This window comes from Macaca fascicularis, chromosome X, assembly GCF_037993035.2.
Source record: "Macaca fascicularis isolate 582-1 chromosome X, T2T-MFA8v1.1".
Classification (NCBI taxonomy): domain Eukaryota; kingdom Metazoa; phylum Chordata; class Mammalia; order Primates; family Cercopithecidae; genus Macaca; species Macaca fascicularis.
The window spans coordinates 102,407,273-102,422,647 of record NC_088395.1 but is presented as its reverse complement, the minus strand read 5'-3'; the positions used below and the strand labels follow the sequence as shown (position 1 = coordinate 102,422,647).

The 15,375-nt window shown below is 32.4% G+C and overlaps 1 pseudogene; it reads left to right on the top strand.

Annotated features, from left to right (window-relative positions):
* The first annotated feature begins 12,643 nt into the window (after positions 1 to 12,643).
* On the top strand, positions 12,644 to 15,095 carry LOC102128577 (small ribosomal subunit protein eS7-like; annotated as a pseudogene).
* Positions 15,096 to 15,375: the final 280 nt, after the last annotated feature.

Below are 15,375 nucleotides of genomic sequence, written 5' to 3'. Positions count from 1 at the left end.
TTGCCACCTTTTGCTTTCATATGTGAACATTTAGGTGCAGCAAGAATGGTAGATCAGTCCTCCCAGATGAAACATACAGATGATAAATTTGCTGTTCAGGAAATCATGCAATTAGAAAAAGCCTGTCAGTGAAAGTTGTGGCGATACTTAGATTGAAGGTATTTAAAAAGGAATGTGTCAGCAGATGTAGAATCTATCATCAGCAGCTGAGTGACCCCATTATTAATTGTTATAGACTGGATTATCTCTTCTTTTATTGTTTCAAAGACTCTTGATGCACTTGAATCATCTTGCACACTTATGACTGAATGAAACTTTGTGTGAAGTTTGAAGACAAGTAATTGACACTGGAGGTCCACCATTTTCAGGGAAATTGGAATTTTCTTTTGGGTTTCATTTCTAACAGAGTGTTACTGCAGTTGTAAGTGGCATTGGTGTTTAAAGGAAGGAATCTGTTTTACTGAGAAGGTGCTGAACAGGAAAATAAATAATTCCCTGGCCAAGCACTTCAACGAGTCAATTTATGTTGAGGCAGAGGTGTTAACCGCTTGTTCTCAACCTACTAAGTGGTAGACTGACAGTATTCATTAATGCTATTTTTTGGATAAGGCTGCAAGAAGCATTCTCACCCTGGACATAGGCAATAAAATATAAAGCCCCAAAATGCACAGTGTTCTTTGTAAGCTCTGCGAAAGCTTAGTCACTGGGTCACATCAGCACAGTTTTCTGCCAACTTAATTTGCAAGTCATTACCACCTGCAAATCAGTCACAAAGGATCACTCAAATTAAAATAATAGGATGTAGTGGAAATCTTAGCTTTTTCATTTCAATTGTTTATCATAAATGGCTTTGTTTTAAATTTTTGTTTGAAACTAAGCAGTATATTGATTAGTTTTCAACAACTCATGAATCACAGTTCAACACAAATTACTTTAAATTGAGGCAATCAGGAAATACAGCAGACCTATTTCAGCTTAACTGCATATATTACAGGGAATGATAATACCAAAATTCTTGGCTTCATCTAGATGCTTCTGATTTTTTCTCCAAGACATAATATACAAAGATGAAAATAGAGACGAAAGTTAAATGCTAGACTTTGGTGGTCTGATAGGAAGCTGTAGCAAAAGAATATAGAAATGGTCTGCAATTAGTCTAGAATAAATAAAGTATGTCTTCTCTGGACTAGTATAGAAGTGCAAAGTTTTGTCATTATAACAAAGATAATATGTACCTCATTTTCCTCTGCTATGGTATCTGATTGAAAAGTCAGGTCATCTTATATGGTAACAAACAAATATCCAAGAGCATAATTATAAAGTTAATATCAGTTCCTTAAATGACATTCATAATGAAATGATCCAAATGGATATTCTATTATGTCCACATTTTACAAAGAGTAAGTGTAAATCCACAGAAAATGAATGTGTATGGGTGTGTTTATTTATTTTCTTGTAACAAATTCCGCTTTGTATGTCTAATTCCTTTTAATTCATACCCAAAAGTCTACAGAACGACTCATTTGGGAAACACAGGAAAGAGATGTTGTGCATCTGTTTTCCAAAATCTGCTCCAGCAAAAAAAGCAAAGTCCCGTTTGCTTTCCTATTTGTATTCTTTACCCACTTGGGAAAAACTTCCTTAGTTGACTTTATGGCAGATTTTTTCCAACCTGCATGTGAATAGAGTATGGTTCTCATTAAGCCAACATCTAGGAAGTGGCTAGAAAGATTTTTTTCTTAGCTTGAAAATATAGTGTCAGGAGATCTGAGTCTATTTCACAAATATTTATTGATTGCGTTCAAAATCAGCCAAGCTCGCTCATTTTTTAAAAATCCCTCCTACAGCAATAGATTATCACAAATAGAAATAAGCTATTAATCTTTGCAATATAGAATGCTCTTGGTATCATATTTTTCTTTTTGACTTTGGCACTAGTGGTTATGTTCTGATAGAGTTCATTGGTTTTTGTGTATTGGGATACATTAGATTCCATAACTTTCATTGCAATTTTAAAACTACTACAATCCTTCCTGGACTGCCATCCATCTACAATACTATATCTCAAATTGTTATGGGATGGTTTTATTAAGACTGGCTTCTTTCACCTTTTTCAAGTTAGTTCTATAGACTAAGTATTAGACCCCTGATGCTCAAAGTATGATCTTAATCTTACCTGGTAGTTTGTCAGCAATGCAGAATTTTAGGCCCTATCCCAGACCTACAGAATTAGAATCTGCATTATATGGCTCATTCATATGTGCATTAATATTTGAAAAGTGCAGGTGGAGGATCAGTGTCTGGTATATGGTAGATGCTAAAATAAATATTTGATGGAATGAGTGAATATGATAAAATGTTATAGCTAGACAGCAGAAATTATATATTATTTGTTTTAAACAAGGACAGTCGAAGAATGTGGAGAAATTTTTAAAACTTTCAAACAAAGTTTGAATGCTAAAATGTGGAAATAAGTATCAGAAAGGAGGTTAGATTATTTCAGGATATAAGAGCCTTCTTTTGCATAAAGAAAAGTGGAATGAATCATAAATGTAGTCATGAATTTTAGATATGAGATTATGTGCTCAGCATACTTTGTAAATTATATTATCAAATAACAGTGTTAATTTTTTTACATTAGTACAATTGTGGAATTAATAATATAAGAAATTTTTCTCTTTAAAGGAAGTTATGATTATTGTGATATAGAAAACCTTTCTCGTTCCCATATGTGACCAAAGCGTGTCTTTCCTTGTGTCCTGTATCTACTTTCTGATTCTGGCTCTGTCCTTACTCCGTAGGGATCAAAATCTACAGCATGACACTGTGACACACAAGGGGAAGAGGACAAGCTTTTTATAAATAAAGATTGATTTTGAAAATTAAGTAGGTGATATAATGGCATAATAAGTGGCCAAAAATTGATTGAGCCATCAGTAAAGTGATTTATTGTTAGTTTAAAAAGTACACTGATAAATCTGATCAACCTGAAACCCTTAACGATTAAGCATGAACATCTCTTCTGTTATTAAATAAGCTGAGAAAAACAGTATGTCAACATTATATAAAGTAATATTTTTATTAGCTAGAATTTGTTTTAATGAACATGGCTTAAAAATGCAATCTGTCATGTTCCTTGTTCAAAACTCTTTTAAGGAACTCTTATTTAAAATGGGATCACTTGGATAAGCAAGTAACAGCCTACAATATATTATTAGGAAATGTTCGTGTTTGTAAAAATCATTAGGCCAGCTTCTTCTTTAAAGTTAACTGGCACAAACTGGTTGAAACTGGTAAGGCCTTCTGGATTTGCTTTGAGCCATCAAAGACAGCTAGAGTTCAGGTCAGTCTGTTCCATTTTATAAATAATATAATATCTTTGAGTTAAATCAGCATTATGCTTTATGAGCCTTTCTTAGGGACCACATAAGAAAATATACATTCACGTGTTTTGAGATGGAGTTCTACTGAGTGATAATTGTCATTTTGGTTTTACAAAATTATAATCCTATGTGGCTTGTCTTTTGTTTAATCCTAGGGAAATTATTATTAAAGGAAAATTAGAGTATAATATACTAATGACACTGGAACAAGGAAAATTCATTCCTTTTTATCTCTAGCTTTCTCATTGAAGTTCTATTTTTCTGTCAATGATTCTTAAGCTTTATTGCACAGCAGAATCATCTGAGGAACTTGGTAAAATGCAGATTGGTGCACCCAAATTGTTCTGAAGTGACATAACAGAAATTTCGATTTTTAACAAACTCTCTAGGCAATTGTGATGTTGCATATGCTCTTTTCAGAAACGTTTCTCTAATGTCTTAACATTTAACATGAATACACTCCTTATTACCTCAGTAAATGACTTAATTAAGGATTGTTTTTAACTTTGTGGTATTGCCTTCGATTCTAAAACACACATTGGGATGTTTATGCTTTAGAAGTATAATGGAATATCTAAAATATAAATTTTATTTAAGGCTATCATATCTGTTTCATAAAAGAAATAAATATTACAAGTATTTCTACTTCTCTCAAATAGGAAACATCTTAATTCTTGCTAATTTTTAAGGAAATTATTGTTACATAAATGTGGTCTGTACAACACTATTAGCTGTTTCAAACCTTATATTTTGTATCCATAAATAAATGGTCAAAAACAACTTAATTACTTAAACACTTTTGACAATATTTTCCTAATAATGGTGTCCTTAGTAAGTTTCATGATGTTAATTGTGTAAGGAGTTCCAAAAAATCTAAGAATTCTCTGACAGTGGATTACTGTCAGATTCACATTAATTTTTCAGAAAAAAGTCAGAGGCCTAATTAAGCATTTTAAGTTTGCCTTTATATGCTCTGATTTTTAAATGACTAAGCAATGAGAATTTTATGACTTCTTAGAGACTGTTCCACACAAAACACACATATAAGCTGTTTTAGAAATGTCCTTGTACAGTTTCACCTCATTACTCCTCTTGGACTCCTTTCTCCTTGCTGTATAACCTTTGCAAATAAATATGACCTTCTTGTCTTTATTTGGTCAACACCTACATTGACAGTTATCCATGTTTTCTAAACTTTTTAAAGCTTTTATTATGTGGATTGGTCAGGGCTGGACATTTTGTTTAGATTGAGTTCCTTGGAAAACTAAAAGTTGAGTAAAAAGAAAACATTTTGGTGCACAACTTGTTATTGGAAAGCTTTGTCAAATGTATTCATCTGCTTTCTGGTTTTAGGGAGCTCTATATGCTAAAAAGAAATGTGCTTCTTTCTTCGCTGTTTGAATGACTTGTACAGCCATCTGAACATCCATGATACTTGTGCAATACTATACATTTAGAAGGAATTGGGTTATATTTGTACTGACCTTACAACTCCAGAGATTTGAGTACATTGTGAATATGTCTGTGTTACTGGTTAACTTAAAATTTTTAGTATTTGAATTTCACCCCAGTAATATTTTATTTGGCATTCAATAATAAGGAAGTGTGTGTGTGTGTGTGTGTGTGTGTGTATGTGTGTGTGTGTGAGAGAGAGAGAGAGAGAGAATGAGTTCTAATTCTTCTTCTTTTATTTATGTCTAGAGTCAGACCAGCATCCTTTCCTTATTCAAGGACAGCTTGAGTAAAATTTATCTAAAATTAAATACTGTGTGAAATAAATGAAAGCCAAACCTGCTTAGAATAATAAAAATCATTTATAGTTTATTGGCATTTAAATGTTAACTTTTTAAAAATGCAGTAACCAGTGCTAAATTTGGGTTCTCAAATATCAGTCTATCAGGAGTTTTATCAAAGCTAGATAGTAACCAGGGTACCACTTCTTGCTATGTGGTACACATTTTAATTTTTCCTTTGATATGCATTTTCATATTCATTGTTAAATTTTTATATTTAAAAAGGACTTTTTTTCTTTACTGCATTACAATGGTGCTCTGTTCATTATTATCTGCATATATGACTATTCATTTTAATGCTCTAATATCCTTGCGGATTGAATATTATCCAGCAATAACTTGTCCAAACTCATAGCCATTCCAATATATTTAAATTATACTCTTTTTATTATTTTTGTATTTCCACATTTGGGGTTGGTCTAGTCATATTTTGATTTCATTGCTTTCTTTAAATTGCTTGTTACTTTTCATTTAAGTTCATTAGTTAAATCTCCCTTTTTCTCCTGGCTTTGCTATTTAAAAAAATATTTTAGGTTATTTTATATTGCAGTTTTTCAGTATGCACATAATGTCTGTGTATAAATACTATGGAAATTGTATTATTTTATAACATTGGTGCTTACTATTTAAAAACATCAATTTATAGCTTGATATAGGCAATTTATGAAAGGCAGATTTAATCAATTTTGTGGGTTTTTTTTTTTACTTTTTAAATATTCACTGGCTACTTTTTCTTTAGAATTTCTGATGTCTTTGCAAAGATCTCTTTATATTCCCTTTATAATTCCCTTGACTTGAATGAACTCATTTTCTTCTTTTCCACCTTCATGTCTTACTAGACAGGCCTTGGCTACCAGTATATTTATGTTCTGGTTTAGCCCCAGATCTCCATTTGGGGATCAATATTGATCTTCATAGCATTTCTACAGTATGGCCAAGCTCAATCTCTAGGTTCTCCTTTATTTGTTTATTACATCCCATTCATAAAACTATAAGCAGTATTACCTCAATGATTCTCTTATTTTCTTTCATTTTTTTAAGTTGAGATTAATTATCACCTTTTATACAATGGTTTGTTTTCTGTGTTTAACCAGTTTAATTACTCCCAACTATTCCTTTTTAGGTTTCCTCTTTTCTCAAAATACTCTAACTTCGTATGCCCTTGTCTTTCTACTCTTTATAAACTAGCTCTAGTTGTAAACCAGATAGTCAGGGATCACTGAGTATGAGTTTTCTTCTCTACAGAGTCTTAATTGCTTCTCTCTTACAATGACAAAATAAATTCAAGTTTTACTTCCTTTAGTCCTTAATATTCAATTTTTCTGTAATTGCCACCTTAGCATTTCCTCATAAATTCTTCACTGAGTCAGGCATTTCAAGCACCTTAGTGTTTTATCTGTTAATAGATAGTATTTTCTGATCCCACTACCAGATTGTCAATGACATAGAGAATTCCCAAACTTTACACTAGCTAAATATAGGCTAACATAATAGTTCTTAATCTAGAAAAATAATATTTAAGAGGAACGTAATCTACAGTGTTAACCATATCATTGTGTGGTTGAGATAAGTATGACAGTGATCGAACTATGTCAGTGTCCTTTAAAAATAACTATATCAATCATGCTTTTTAAAAACGATTACTTAGTAAAGGGCAATGTGGTTTGTACAAAGGCAAATTCAAAATTATTGGTATATGGAATAAAGAACACAGGATATCTGATTCTCCATCTAGGTAACTATTTTAATGAATAGAAGTGGCAGAAATAGACAATAAAGTAGAAAGTTCCATGGCTGAGACTACAGGTGCGTAGGTTCTATAGACCTAATTTGATCACTTAAGCACTATGCTTGAGTAAGACACATTCTTCTCTTGTACCTCAGTGGGAATTAGGTGGTTGAAATAAATAATTCTGCAATTACTTTCTAGCTCTAAAGTTCTGTTTTTTCAAAAGAGGGCAGGATTAGATGGAGCTGTAGGGATCAAGATTACTTACTAATTGAATAAATAGTTCACAAAAGCCAGTTCCATGAAGAACTACTCCTGGATTGAGGGATCTGAGAGAAGTATAAGAAGGAATCATCCTCTTCAGATAGGTATTTGTGGTTCAAATCTTATGTGACCCAAGAACTATATAATCTTATTAGATAGACATTAGCCTTCTGGAAAATTTGAGTTAACTGGGAACCTACTCTACTCCTCTGAAATTTTCCTCTCCTAGTTTATTTTCCTAAGAACCAATTTATCTGACTTTACTGTTTGCAAGCCATTATTGACTCCTTTAAGATTCAGGCCTACTAGTCTTAATTCTTTCCAATGTCTTAATTATATATTCTTAAATGCATTATGTTGCTGGGTGCTGCTTTACAGATGTTATTATTCAGCCTGAGGATAGATGCATTTTAGTGTTAAATGAGCTGATCGCTTTAAAATGATGAATTTGGGGGGATTCATAAGTCTGTTCGATCTGTTATTATGATTGTGATTTATTAGACAAATTTATTTTGTGTGCCTCCCTGGCTCATGACATTTGAAAAATAATATTCCTACCAATTATTAAAGTTTTATTCAACTTTACTGCCATATTTAGTATAGCCCAAAGAAAAAATAATCAGAAATAAAATGTGCATTGATGTGCCTGCTGATCCCTTCAACAAAGGGCATTTGTTTCCTAGCATACCAATCAGCTTATCAATATAAGTGTAGAAACTTTAACAACAGTATCAGCTGCATCAATAAACATTCTGAGAATTCATTGAGAACCATTTCCACGATCTTGTTAGTTTTTGACAGCACTATTGAAGCAAATTGCTGAATTGAAAACTCCAATCTATAATGACGTGATGTCATCCAATAGGTCATTGGAACACTGAGTGGTTTAATATGAGTTTCAAAAGCATGTTATGATTCTTACTAATTGAGCACCAAAAGGTGGACCTTACATGATAGCTCTCTGCCTAGAAAAATTAACTTATTCTAAAACAGGATTGGTTCTATCGTATTTAACATATACCAGACTAATGAAATGTTTGGCAGTATCTTGAGAAATCAGAGTGTAGTTGACTATGATCAATATATTGCCTCCCTTCAAAGGCTTCTGAAGAGGCGGGCAAATTATGCAGTGCCTTGATGACATGAATAGAATTATGACAGAAATCCATAATGCAAAGTTAAAGAAAGCCACTAGAGTAGTATGAAGTCAAGTCATATTACATAAGAATAACAATAGCAACAGCAATAAGAAAATTTGGAAATGTATCTGAAATTGCACTAAAAGATAATGATAGCATTCACTTTCTGTATATATAGGGAAGAATGCTAAAATGGCCCAGTAATCATGGATCTACTATTAGTTAGGAAAGATTTTGAATAAATAAATGAACAAGTATTAAGCATATACATATTCCAGTAAAACTAGTTAGGAAAAGTAAGATGTTGCAATTTTTTTTTAGGTCCAAGTAAGATGTTGCAATTAAGAAATGAGAGGTAGTTTTAGAGAAAATGATTTTCTGGTTACAGTTTTTGTTTTATATATTTGCATGTAGCCTGTTTGGTTACTGTAAAATGTTACACAACTTGAAATTATAATTGAAGTAGTGAAATATCTGTGGGAAAATTTTTGTATTTCCTGGCCCTGCTTACTGGGAGATTACAGAATCTTGTGAGACAGGATGTTGATAATGAAATTTACATCTACAATGTGTTTGCTAGGGTAATGGCTAATATTTCTGCTTGGTGTTTAAGCTTAGATGCTTATTTGAATAAATGGTCAAGCTCAAGCCTTGAGAAACATATCAAATTTTAAACCACGATGGAAGCAGATAATCTTTGTTTCTAATTCCTGGAAAAACAGTTCTACAAATAAAACTTGTGCTGTATTCACTGTTAATGAATTCTTATTCTGGGTCGATTGCAATAGGCACACACATACACAAGGAATTCATTTATTATATTTACTTTGATTAAATTATCACTGGATATTGTGCATTGGTTTTTATAACTAGAATATTTATATCTTATTTTTATTAAATATCCACCAAACTAGTAAAGTTCTTGATATTTAATAGTGATGAAAGTTATACTTTTATCTGATGGCATATACATGTCATTAGATTTCAAAAGGAAACCATATGATACTAAGGGATGTAGATGGGGCATTATGGTTGCAGACAAATTATTAATATTTTGTATTATTTATTTGTGGCATACTTTGAAGACTTTTTAGTATAGATGCAGATGTCTTCAGATGACTTTTACATACATTTTTTCTTATAGGAGAGTGTTATCAGTTACCTATTGCTGCTATAACAAATTACTCCCAAAAGTAGCAGCGTAAAACAACCGTAACTTGTTAGCTTATTGCCCTGGAGATCAAATGAGTCTCATTTGGCTAAAGTCAAGATTTTGGCAGAGCTGCATTCCTTTCTGGAGAGAATCCATTTTCTTGCTTTTTGCAAGAGGACGCATGCATTTCCTGGCTTGTGGTCCTTTCCTCTGTTATTAAAACCAGCAACAGCCAGTAAAGCCTTTTCATATTTTGCTTGTTGATTGGTTTAAATTCCTTATACATTTTGAACATTAGACCTTTGTTAGATGTATATTTCACAAATATTTTCTCCCATTCTGTAGGTTGTCTGTTTACTCTGTTGATAGTTTCTTTTGCTGCACAGAAACTCTTTAGTTTAATTAGGTCCCACTTGTTAATTTTTGTTTATGTTGTAATTGCTTTTGGAGTCTTTGTCATGAAGTCTTTGCCAGGACCATTCAGAATGGTATTTCCTAGATTTTCTTCTGGGGTTTTTATAGTTTTAGGTTTTACATTTAAGTATTTAATCCGTCTTAAGTTGATTTTTGCATATGAACAAACCACCACAAAATCAAAATCATTCACTGGCTTTTGAGAATGGAAATTTATTCTATTACCATTCCGGAGGTAAGAAGTCTGAAATCTTTCAGCTTCTGGTGTCTACCAGCATTCTGTGACTTGATTGTCTGGTGAAAGCATTACTAAAATAACCTGCTTCTGTGATCACATTGTCTTCTTTTCTGTATGTGTCAAGTTTCCCTTTGTCTTTCTCACTTGTGATTGAATCTAGGACCCATCTGGACAATCCAAGATGATTCCCCCCATCTCAAAAGCCTTAACTTAATCACACCTGCAAATTCCCTTTTTCCTTATCAGATGACTTTTACACATTCAAGGGAAAAGTACTGGATATTTTTGGGTGGCCATTATTCAGCCTCCTACAAACATTATTTGAATTTGTGGAGTTCTTAGAATCTAGTAGAGACATGACTCTTTAGAATACTCTGCTTACTACAGATTCAGTATCTCTGGGAAGCTTTTGACAGCTAAAAGCAATGAATATTATGTAATAATATGATAAATTATTGACATAAAATTTTAACATAAATTACTTTTAAACATCAAAAATACAGGTTAATTCAAAGTATTTTTCATTTTGGGGGATGTTTCTATTAAAATTTTCCAAATTCTGTAAACTCTATCACATCCTGAAAGCTGAAAGGCATGAAAAGAAGTTGAGTTCACATCTTCAAACAACTCTTAGTCTCCTTGGCCTCACTTAATGGATGAAGCAATGTTTCCATCTTTCTCTGAACCTTTCCAGCTCAGGACTACTGAGGGCATGACTATATTATGTAGGAATTTGGGCTATTTACCTATCTATCTGTCTATCTATCTATCTATCTATCTATCTATCTATCTATCTATCTATCTCTTCCTCACATCAGCCTAAAGCAAAATTGGATTCTCCAGACATTTTATATTCCAGTGAAACATATAAAAGACCTTGAGGTCTTACAAAGATTATAAACTAAGGTTCTCTAGAAAGGGTTCTCTACCTTTAGGAGTGTCTATATGATGGCAAGTGTGGCATCCTATTGTTACTACATTTCAATTCCAGTCCAAGATTAAAAGAACCCCCAATAGCTTACCTATTACCACTTTTGTTATGAACCAGTTTTGTGCTACTGCTTATATGAACATAGCTAAGATAATATGTCCCCTTAACATATATATATAAAATCACAATTTAAAGATGTATATATATCTTTATATAAATCACAATTTAAATATATATATATATATATCACAATCTAAAAATCACAATTTAAACACACACACACATATATATTTGGTCATAGGTAAGCTATCCTCTCTTGGAACACAGTGAAACAAAGACGGGAGTCTCAGATTCTAGCTACATTAATGTTTTCTACCTCATTTTGGCCTTGTTTGACTCACTGATTTTATTAGACTTCAGTAAGTTTGCTTTGCTTTGCCATGTTACCACAGCTTATCTTCAGTCACTATTCTCTTTTTACTCAACTTAAATGGAACAAGGTCTTTCTTCTCTTTTACAATGCTATTAACAATAGGAGTCTTGTGTACCTGTCAGAAAACAAATAAGAAGTGAATGGAATCCTAACAGGATAACAGGAAAAATATATTACACAGAATAAGTATGCATTTAATGTAAGTGGTAACCTCTGGATATCTGTGTGAATTAAACCACAGATTAAAACACATACATCAGTAATAACAGGGATCAAATAAACCACAGATAAATATGTTATGTGAAATATTGTAAAATTTATGTTACATATTATCAGAGAGTCTCAACTGTAATGAAGCTCATTGGCATTGGATAGAATCCTATAATTTCAAGTCTTATAGAAGAGGTTGTAATCTAAATGAGAGTTAAGATTTCCTAGACAAATCCAGACATATCTAAAAATAGGTCTAACAGTTCGCCTAAACATGGCACATGAGATAACTTAAAGTTTTATTTATTTTATTTTATTCAATTAAGGTTTTTCTAAACTTCTTGAAAGGTTTTACCTCTCTTGTCACTGATGTGGTACATTTAAGTGTTGTCATTCTATTATATGACACGTTTTATTAATTGCATTGATTTTAGTTCTAATTTACTGTTATTATCCACTTGAAAAATAACAATTTAAACAAATTTATTTTTTTATCTTATAGACTTTAAACACGGGACAGCTTATAGTAAAACAAATTAGGGAATCTCTATTTTGCATTTTACTGAGAAAAATGTGGCTGCTCAACTCTACTATATTAGTCCTAGAATGGCCTTTAATTAAAAAGAATGAGCACCAATAATAATTCAAGTAGAGCATAAGAAAAAGAGGATAAAAGTAAAATACTGTGCTCAAAATTGCTCCTAAATACGTTTTTGATTATATTTGTATCCTGTTAGAAATTATATGGACTAAGAGCCATGAGAACAATCTTGGAAGCAAATAGTTTTATTAAAAAGAAGTCCATCTTCTGCATGACAGCAAAATAATGTGAAGTATTATATCAAAATAACACTGATGAAATTTTCTTATAAGTTAATTTAAAAGGTGGTACATATTTTATACAATAAGGTAGATTTGAAAATTTCAAACATACTAAACTGTATACTTTCTGAATCATGCATACTTTAACTATCAATAAAAGGTAAGATGAGCTAACAGACTGCAAATCTTTCTGCATTTTTTTCCTCCTTACTGTCATGATAAATGGATTTTTTTTCCATCATTTTTGGAAAGCAGTCTTGTAACAGTCTTGTTTGATCATTTGCTACCCACCAATGATTGGCCTCTCTAGCTCAGGTACTGAAGTACAGCATTTGTTTGAAATTCCATAGATGTCAAAAGTAATAGTAGCAAATGAACTCATTGGAGAGAAAAGAGAATGAATTTTTTTTTGTGGGGGGGGGGGGGCGCTGTGAAATCAAATGAAAAATATTTCTATTTGAAAGTAGATGCCAGTTATTTTGTGGATATTTTACTGTTTAGATGAAAAATAAAAGATAATTTAAGAACCAAATAGTACTGCTACTAAGAAACAGCCACTTATTATTTAGAAAAAAAACCCATAAAAAACAGGGGGTTAGAATTTGAAATTTAAAAGAAGGCTTTTGTTTGTTACTGAACGATTTTGAGGCAGGGCATAGTGGCTCAAACCAGTGATCCCAGAACTTTGGGAGGCTGAGACAGGAAGATCACTTGAGGCCAGGAATTTGACACCAGGGTGGACAACATAGTGATACCCTATTTACAAAAATAAAATAAAATAAAATAAAATAAAACAAAATTGTAAAATTAGCTGGGCATAGTGGTATGCACCTATAGTTCTAGTTCCTCAGGAGCTTGAGGTGGGAGAATTGCCTGAGCCTAGGAGTTTGAGGTTATGGTGAACTACGATTGTGCCACTGCACTCAAGCCTGGGCAATAGAAATGAGACTGTGCCTTAAACATAAAAATAAAATACTTTGAAATAACAAAATGGTAGGTTTGGGCAATGGAAAGTGGATGACGTTCTGTGTTTTTTCTTTACAAAAATGTGTATGACACCTTTAATAGATGGTGAAAGTAGATATGAAGTATTCATTACTTTTACTGATGTGGGGTGTTGTAGAGATTATATTGCAGAGTTGTAAAAAGGATGGATTAATTTTCTCTTCACAAGTAAATGTTCCTACTGTAGGGCATTTGTTTAGTCAAATAAAGCAAGAAAGAAATGAGATAATAGGACAATTTGTCATTCAAAGCTTAAACAGAATTGAAATTGTAAATTTGATGCTACCACAGATGAATTTTTTAAATAAAATGTAAGCTTGCAGAGAATTTCCAAGAAGAGTAAGAGCTATGACTTTAGCAAATGCCAAGTATATTTGACTTTTAAATGAAACTACATGGAAGCAAAAATAGCAAATCACCAGATTTTAAATGGTTGAAGGAAGTTACACAAGAGCAAAGGAGACAAACTGTGGCACTAAAATAAGATTATATTACAGAAAAATGTGTAATATTAAGTATCATGGAGTTTGCCTATGGAAATAAATATTACATGTATGACTTTTTTTTCTGATTTCTTTATTAGGTTGGTCATATTGCCAAGACTTAAATATTGCTTATTTTTAAAAAATGAAGAAAGTACTTGTCAAAAGTCTTCTAATTGATTATAGTCATTTAACACATGTAGCATTAACATTCTAGGATTATGGTGAATATGGCTTGAGAATTTTCAAATCTACAGCATGAGGATATCTACTACATAATACTTAGTCACCATTATAGGGATTTCTTTGGATACTTCCTTAGATGAAGACAACAACTTTTTCACTGCCATATGAAAGCAATTTCCTAGTTGAGGAAAACATACACAGATGCTTATACACAAACAATATTTATCTTTCATTATTATTAGAAATCTAGTATCTTGAGCACATCAAGGCTTGAATTAAAAAAACAAACAAAACAATAACTAGAAAATGCTGAACATGAAGGAATACCTATGAAATCTGATGAGCTCTCGTAAGACTTGGGCCTCTCCCTAAGCTGAATTTGAGCAAGAAGGACGAGTTTGAGTTTGGACCCAGGCTCTTCAGGAGCTCTCAAGACCCAGTACAGGGAGCAGAATATTACAGCAGCCAAGGAAACTGAAGTTGGTGGTGGTCAGAAAGCGATCATAATCTTTGTTCCCATTCAACTGAAATCTTTCCAGAAAATCCAAGTTCAGCTAGTACGTGAATTGAAGTTCATTGGGAATTATGTTGTCTTTATTGCTTAGAGGAGAATTCTTCCCAAGGCAACTAAAAAAAAAAAAAAAAAAAAAAAAAGCCATACAAAAAAATAAATAAATAAGGAAAAGCATCCAAAGAGCCATATTCTGACAGCTGCGTAAGATGTGATCCTTTAGGACTTGGTCTTCCAAGTGAAATTGTGGACAAGCGAATCCGCGTGAAACTGGAGGGCAGCTTGCTTATCAGGGTTCATCTAGTCAAAGCACAGCAGAACAATGTGGAACATAAGGTTGACACTTTTTCAGGTGTCTATAAGAAGCTCACAGATAAGGATGCTAATTTTGAATTCCTATAGTTTCTGTTGTAAACAAAAATGACTAAATAAAGTATATTCACAGTTTTAAAAAGGAAATCATCCTTTTAATCTAACTTGAGATAAAGTTATCAATTTAATCACTCTAATAGATGAGAGTTTAGTATAACTGTGGTTGCTTAAATATTAATATAAACAATGAAATTAGCTTGTTCCAGCAAGCCGTATACGTGAAACATGCTGTTAATTCATCGTTAAATATGCCCACTGGGTGTGACTCAGTGAACTGCAGCAATGCTATGAAAGAGTCGGTATCCAACTG